This window comes from Lepisma saccharinum, chromosome 28 (assembly GCF_977018435.1).
Source record: "Lepisma saccharinum chromosome 28, izLepSacc3.1, whole genome shotgun sequence".
Taxonomy (NCBI): Eukaryota; Metazoa; Arthropoda; class Insecta; order Zygentoma; family Lepismatidae; genus Lepisma; species Lepisma saccharinum.
In genome coordinates, this window is record NC_139256.1 from 26,338,494 (window position 1) to 26,347,199 (window position 8,706).

At 37.3% G+C, this 8,706-nt stretch overlaps 1 long non-coding RNA gene across 1 annotated transcript; it reads right to left on the reverse strand.

Annotated features, from left to right (window-relative positions):
• Positions 1-5,477: 5,477 nt before the first annotated feature.
• On the reverse strand, positions 5,478-7,881 carry LOC145980995 (uncharacterized). The gene is made up of 2 exons (XR_014440911.1): positions 7,818-7,881; positions 5,478-5,808 (listed from the first exon to the last, which is right to left on the reverse strand). It is a non-coding gene; the product is annotated as an uncharacterized LOC145980995 (long non-coding RNA).
• Between the last annotated feature and the right edge of the window lie 825 nt (positions 7,882-8,706).

The following is an 8,706-nucleotide window of genomic DNA, read 5'->3' on the forward strand; positions in this document are numbered from 1 at the left end:
ATAACTTCTAAACATGAGAGCATGTGTGTATATTTCGAGCACGCAAAACGAAAAATAAACGGAGATAAAAGTAAACAACAATAGGCCCCTCTTGAATTTAATGACAAATTATTGTTTTTGGTTTAGAAAGAAATACATTTATGAAAAACGTGGTTGCTTCGTCCGCAATACATCCGTCCCTGTAAGACACACGCACGCAATTCAAGTTATACCACCAAAAAAGCATGATTTGTTATTGGTGTTATATACAATCAGGTGCATTGTCTGCTGCTATTACTCTGGTTTCAATTTATGAATCACTTCACTAAACCAGGATTCAAATCTTGGTCTGTCCATTTCTTGCTGATAATCACCCTTTCTTTGCGCGGAACAGTAAATATGCGCCTTCAACAAAGCTTTCATTGCCGCCAGTGGGTGAAACAATAAGCTTCCCCCTTCCCCTCATTGTCGGTTTCTTCAGCCTTGGCGGTGGTTTTGCATGGTGGTATCCTTCCATGTTTTATTCCCCCTTCCCCCACTGACCGAGTTGAACTACGTCTCGTCCAAATAATAAACATGTTTCTTCTCACTGCAATATCTTTTAATACCGCGGAGATTCTTTTGTCGTCAAACAACAAACAATCGTTTCCTCTTGCTTGCTAAACTCAAACCGCAAATCATTCAAGACCCGTGATACAATTCGTGTGCACATTCACCTCACGCCCTGTTTTACTTTGATCTTGTTGCCGCAAGGCGGATTATGCATTTAAAACAACTTGCTTGACTTTGAAGAGCATTTCCCTTCGGATGAAGTCCAAAATAACATTCGGGTAAAACCGCGCGCTGAACAGGAGATTCAGCCATTCTCGCCGCTCTACAATAAACATAGGGTTAAAATAGTGGGATGTGCAACACTGGTATCACCGATTCCACGCGTTCTGCAACGCATTCAGTCTCGCTCGACTCGCTCTAAAGTTCCAGTGTCTCTTCAACGCAATACACATTGCAGTTGGCGAATCTGCAGTTCTAAGTTCGTCTGCACAGTGATTGCAACCAATTAAGTCCACACCTGCTAATGGATGTATTATTTTGTCTGTATATTACAAATTAAATAACTGTTTTCTTGCAAGTATGCAGTTGTGTCGGAATAGAACCAGTCTCAGTGGAACTATATTCTTGCGCACGTTTGGAACTACATATGCGAAAACCTGCTGCAAGGTTGACTTGACGCTTGGCTTAGTGCGTTTGCGATTTGGTGTTTTTTTTATGCAGCATGAAGCGAACAAATTAAGTGGGGCGGCTTATCGTAAACTTGCAAACGAAAAGCGTAAAAGAGAAGCAACCTTACAGAAAAAAGCTTGGTACAGTGGACACGTTTTTTAGGCGAAAGGAACAAGTGATTTCCGAAAGCAGTTCAAAAATTGAAGTGGAAGTGCTACATCGAGTGAACTCTGTGAAACGCAAATTGTCGAAAATATTGTGGGTTTAGTGGAGGAAGAAAGTGCACCTGAGGTAGTGTCCCCTCAGTTCATAGGAGTTCCTGACTGTGACAGTGAGAGTGCAAATTTTGTTATTGGCGATCCAGCCGAGCGGTGTCTGAATGAGTCTACAAGTGACATTATTCTAAGACGTGAAATTAATCAGAATGCTGAAAACGATTTTTCTAAATCGCAAAGACTCATAGCAGGTAAGACAAGATTTTTAAATAATAGTGTTTTTTTTTCGTAAACTTGTAAATGGCGATTCAATTTTGCGGAGTTATTTGGTATATTCGTGCACCACTGGTGTTTATTTTGCATCATGCAGGTTGTTCAAGGGCAAGACAAACATCGCAACTCACGGCATTTTAGACTGGAAAAACATTTCAAATATTTTAGCATCACACGAAAATTCTGAAGAACACAAAAACTGCGAGTTGGCACTCTAAACAAGGAAGAACTCTGTTGTGACCTTGGAAAACCATTTTCAATCACATATTCAGACGGAACATACCTACTGGGTCAGTGTCTTAAGAAGAGTTTTTGCTGTCGTAGAACTTATACACAAGTTTGCAGCAACCAAAGTGAGGCGGAAGCGGCTTCATTTATGACTGGTGAATTTAATTTCTCAATACATTACATAATTTTAGGTATAGCACATACAGAAAATGAATTGTTTGTTATTGATTTTTATCCTTTGTTTTTTACTTCAGTATGTTCACTAATTTTTATATTAGCCTGTCAAAATACTGCAAATAAGTTACTACTTTTCTTTTGAAAAGGGCGCACATTAAGTTTGTGCCTAGGGGCGGCGAGGAAGCTTAATCCGCCACTGGGTCCTCTACCTGACAAGAAATCCTAGATAAGGAAATGCTCTTTTAGCACAAATGTGCATTTTTTATTGTACGTATTTGTATAAATACATTTCAAAAATATTCCTGCCCCTTGGCTACAAATTCATTTTTTTTCTGCCTCTGCATACCACCGTAGCAAGATCAAGCATTCTAACTTCATGACACATAACCAGAGCTTAGACAAGATAAGAATACCCCGACATACTCGAGAAGTAAAGTGCACAGCCATTTGTTTCCTCTCGCTTCTCATGCCTTCTGACAGAGTTGCACCATCAGTCAACACGGGAACAATGCAAGCAACTGGTTGCATCGCCCAGGTTACTTCCGCTCGCTTACCATCTAAAAATCGACTGCAGCGCCACAGAGTCAGACTTATCTTGATCAAGCTGTGAGTTATGAGTTACGTAGATTAATATTTATGTAATTTTACTGCGTATATTCAGTCAGTAACATGCCACAGGAGGGGCTAATGCTTAGTGTTCCTTCTCGCAGTGGGTATTGACAAACGTTATCAGTAGGGAAATGATTTTAAAGTGCAAACTTATGGTCGGTAAAGGGAAAAAAAAGGTTTTGAAAATGTCTTCAAAAAGGTGCAAGATAAAGGTGTTGTTAAAATGTGTTTATTCAATGCCCTCTTTTTCTGCTTCTGCTGTGTATAATGCGCGGACCGCAGAGAGAACTGTCATTCTGTCGAATAGGTTTTGTTCAGGTTTAGGTTTTGGTACATTATCTTGGGAACTATTTGAGCAGAAATGATTATATTATACCATGTTATAGCTCTCGTTGTGCTCTACAAAATTGGACTATAGAATTTTATGTAGCTGCTCAAGAAGAGTGAAAATAACTTACTTTTATGTCCAATGTTTTTGACAAAACATGAAGGAAAAGGTGCTGAAGTATCAAAGAGGGCTAAAAAAAAGGGATAATTGTGCTAATCTCTCGAAAAGGTGGAAAAATGTGCAACAAAGTGTTGATTTTACTTGATTTCATGTCCTAAAATACATATCTCAAACGATTGGTATGAAAACAGCTATATATCTTAATAGAAACTATACGTTTGTCCACTTAAATAATTCAACTATTATTTGAATACAGAGTGTATCATAATAAGAGTGAACAACTTTAAGAATTTAGTTCGACTAAACTGTATGGAATACAACATTGATATTTGTTGTGTATCACTCAGCAACACTTTCAGCTTCTATGAATGTCTACAGATATTCAACTCATTATGCGACACACATCCCTTTGAAATTCGAGTTCTTGCACACTTTTCCCAACAACTACTCGTCCACCAAAGCAAGGGCGTTTCTTATTCTCTCCTGTAGCTGTTGCCAATCCTGCGGAATAGCTGGCACATACAAAGCCCCAAAATGCAGAAGTCTAGTCTAGAAGGTCTTGGAGCTTTAAGACACACCCATTCTTTTCTGCACCTGCAAAAATCACCATTTTCTTTAACACTACACCAGCGCCACATTTACCGTGTGTACAAAAGTCTTGCGCATCATAACAAAACTTTAAGATATTCTCATTGTTACACACCAAACCTCATTGTTGTGTTTCAGATATTTTTTTAATAATAAACCTGATAAGTTGTTTACTCAATTTTGATACACGCTTTATACTAGAAGGCTATTTGAAGATGAATGTGAGCCATTCGAAATTCGTGAATTGGTAAGAAATTAAATTCCAGCTACATAAGATTCAAAGTGTTACGGCTCAAAATTAAACTATTACCAATTTAGCATACATGGTCAACAAACTGATAAATAATAAAATGGTTAATTAATTGACCTTCATATTGAACCATGTGATCGCCAAATGGCAAGAAAACCGCTCACGTCAAACTTGATCGTGGAAATTGTCGATTTAAGATTTTGCCACCAGGTGGAAGATCCGGGCTGAGGATGGATGTTCTTCGTGAGTGTCCCTTCATTAATCTTATGTAATCGTCACTAATACACATTTTTGCGATTAGCAAAGAGTAACATAAGAACGATCCTAAACAACAAAAATGAAAACAAACAACAGTTTGAGATTTTACACCCATTGCATCATCGCTATCATGTTTTATAAGGTTTTCAATATCACAATATTCCTGTTCCAGTGCTGATTAACTATATCCTTAGCAAAACCTGTCATACAACCTATCAAAGTATCAGTGATTTCTTGACGTTTTGTATGATGAGTCTCTTTGCAAATTATTAACAAGATCATTGTGCATTGAATACATTTTTAATAAAGCATGTAAATGAACCTAGTCACTTCCCAACTGATTCCGTATTCTTTTAATAACAAAGTTCGCCTATTTCGTCGACAGTGTAATCGGTACTCAACGTAAAGCTTAAATTAGGATATGAACCTTTGAATCGAATTCAGGACACCTTGATTCAAGCCATCGAAACTTTTTTCATTCCAATACAAGACATCCATTTGGATTAACGTCTTAAAAGCAACTAATGTATATTAGCTTCCGAGCAAGTCATGCACAAGAATGAAATAAATAAATAAATTTAAAAAAAAATAAAAAGAATTGTTAGTTATTGGGAATTATCATTTTGAATACCTCTTGAATGTACAAATGCTTAAATGTAACAGATTAAGAAATAATATTACACCTAAATAAGAACTTTTGTTTCGTATAAGCCTTAAACTATTTAATTTATTAACATTTCGATATATTATACGTACAGTAATCTTCTTCAACCTCTCGTACAACCAATTCGTGCTCCAGGCCTGTTTAACAATATTTTTTGATATTTGGCACCTAGCTTATTGTTACGCAATAAGTGGATGACAGTACAATTAATTAGGCCTACTTATGTTCAATAACGATTTCCCGTTATATATTGTCATCTTTGGGTGATAGGTTAATTTTAGGACTAATAGAAGGGAAACTGCCATTTCTCTTATAGTTTTTCACGATGTCTTACCAGTTTTAACTTGATGAATTAGTGTTCACGCACTCCATCGCATTCTGGCTATTTTCACTTTCATATTGGTAAGTGAAGCCCCAAACTGAAAAGTGACACCATAACCTATAAATACATTTGTGCATTTGATTAATTTCCTTCGAATTTCTGCCACTGTTGACTAATCACCATTTATAATAATAGTTAATCAGATTTGGTTGGAAAAGCACAAGACAGGAATTTTTAAATTTATTTATTTATTTTCAGTAAAATATTTTTGTATTTTTATAAATATTTAGTAAATAGTGCTTAAGTGTTTGTTTCCATTTGTCGTGAATAATGCTGAGTGGAGGTGAGAGCCGTTGCAATAAGTTAACCCCAAACGGCGCCTGGGGAAACGAGAAGTGGAGAAGAGAGAACAGCGCTCCTTCCAAGAAGAGAAGAAGAAGAAAGAACAGCGGGGGATCCCCAGGAAGAAGACCAAACAGCGCCACCACCGACAAGGGGATTCCCCAGGAGGATCTGGCGCTTGTCTCTTTCTTCGGCTGCCACGAAGACGACGGCCATCAGGAGAGCGACGAGAAGCTGGAAAGAAGGAAAAGAATCATTATTACATTATTCAATCATGTTCGTATTATAGTAGGCCCACTCTGCTATTAGCTAAAGTCAGAATCCAATAGTGCTGTGTCCCTTAGCAGATATGTGGCCAAGAGACGAAAGGAAAATAGAAGTAACTTAATGGGCGAGAAAACGACGTAAATAATCCACATGCGAGAAATATAGAAAAGAATGGCCTTAAACGTCATTCATTGTGTAATTTTGATTTTAAAAATAGTGTAAAATATAGTTCTTTTGTGAATTCGTTATTCTTTAATACTTTTTTTCATAACTATAACATATTTATGTTAATAATTGAGCCATCGGGAGTAGAACGTAATTATGGCCATGCTACATATGTAGCCAAATAAAATTACAAATATAGAACTTTCATTTTCTTGCATATTCTGAGGTACATTACACATTTTGAGTCAATGTATTTATATAAAATGCCATATTTGCGTCATTTCTCTTTAGGTATCATTCACTAATTCACATGTATTTGTTGGATATACATTCAAATTATGATTTCCCCAAAACTACAGTTAACTTTAATCCGATTGAGGCAAGTCCGTCACCTAACTTTCAGTTAGTTAATCTTTGTTGTTATCCATGAATACTACGTGCTTCACTATTGCCTTATCTCGCAAAAAAATCTCTGTAGCTTAGGCGAATGGTGAGTGCATATTACCAGTTCATATAGTGGTCGTGAATAATTTGTAAAAAAAAAAAACCAACTTCAAATGCTTTTTTAATATTCTAGTAACTTATTTAAGTTAACGTAAGGTAGCACAGAAAAGCAGGAAGCTATCGAAGAATATTATTCCATATTGTTAATATATTTCAGTGATTTATTTTACATATTTATGTACATATTTTGCAAGTTTGGCGCTTGTGATAATCCATTCGATCCGCTTGCTTTGTTCAATAATCTCTGTCGTTCAGTGGCGGCGATTGGGTTCCAAATTCGGGGGGGGCGATCAAAGACAATATGCTTCTCTTTGTAGTTAAGTATTAGTATAGTGCGGGGGCAAAAGTGGCGAAAAGTGGGGGGGAGGCGAGGGGGGAGCATGCGACCCCCGCTAATCGCCGAATAACAGTGAACGAAATTTTCAGTACTTGTCATTTGGCAGAAACGTGTAGGTAGACTATTTCATGCGCCACAAGGTGGCGGATAAACTTTCATTTGTAAAATTTTCCGTTTCCTACTTTGTGGGTACTCAAGATGTATTACCAGCAGATCAATAATACAAGTCAGTTATTTGCGCAAATAATATTCACATAACATTACGAGGTACAGTCACCTGCAATAAAAATAGGACACAAAGATCCTGGTGTCATTGGAAATTTGCTATTAAGATCCACTTATTATGAGTGGCGGCCGATGAACAGACCCCCCTCCAGACAAATTATAATTTGTTGCCATTAGTGCAAAAATTAAATATTTATACTTCCGCTATCTTACTGCGTTCCGTTGCGCTGTGTGCAGCTTCCAAATTCACTTGGCGCGCGACAAGAGGCAAACTGGTATATGAAGCCGCTTCCCCTTCGGGAACTGCCAGTACATCTCCATGTTAACTCTAGCTTAAGTAAGCACTGCTTCCACTTCCCTCCCTACTAAGCCCTTGTAATGCTAAAAAGCATTTAACACAGTCCAATGTACGGTGGCGCTGCCAAGTGGTAGAAATCGAATCCTCTCACACTATGACGGCGGACACCGCACATAAACATGTGATTACCGAGAGAAACAGTGGCCTGCCATGTACCACGTCCGTTTCGCTTGTCAGTAAGTGTGTGATAGTTTACGTTTTCGAATCGATTCAAAGAGTTATTTGTTTTCTGGCAGTACGTTATATAATCTGGTATTCTGAATAATTCAATGAAAGACCGCCGCATGAAGTTCATCTTCAAATAGTTAAAGTATGGCTTGTTACACTTCAGATCAAGATTATAATAACTTTGATTTCTGAACATATTGCTCAAAATATAATACTTACCAAAACCTTCATGTTGGATTTGTTCGGATAGTCTATTCAACACACTGCAAATGTAAGAATGATGCCATCAGTAAGGAAGGAAGCTCTTTTATACTTAAAGTGAAGGACACGAATGATAGCTAAAGGTATGCAGGAACTATGCCACGCCCCAAGCACGACCGTGAATTCTGCTGCATCAAGACCTTGAACAAGTTCACAGCGCCTGGTCAGTGGACTCTAATTGAAAACATTGAATTGTTAATACCAATTTATAGATATTTCTCAATGTGGGATCATTCAATAACATCATATTATGATAATTTGACAATATATGTTATTATTTTTGTTATTTTAGTTTAAAATTTTAATGTAATGAAAGTTTCTTGCAACTAAACAAACGGAAGCAAAAGTATGATCAATTTGCAAGACTGGTTGCATCATCTTGGTCAAGGACTAATGTTGAAAAGTGATTGTAAAAGTATCTTTCTTCAACTTGTACGACTAAACATGCTTTAGTTTTCATGCCGTTCCCCGTGGCGTAGTGGTTAATACGTCGCGCTACGACGCCAGAAGTCCCGGGTTCGAATCCCAGCCTGGGCATGGATATTTGTGACTGTGTATTCATCAATTTCATCATGTCATCACTCATCTCCATCTTCGCATATTAGCCAAAAGTGGCACAAGAAGCGAAGTAAAATAAAGCAAATCAAATCAAACATGCTTTGGTTTTCATGTAGGAAATCCAGTATAATATTATTTTGAATATAGCTATAATGTCCGATTACTTTAAAAATACACAACTTACTTTACTGACTTACAGGCAAAGTTTATTGCGAATTATATTCTCATCTCAAAATTTTGAATGCAGGCGCGTCGCGTGATAATGTTCGCATGAGCACGTGAACACTCA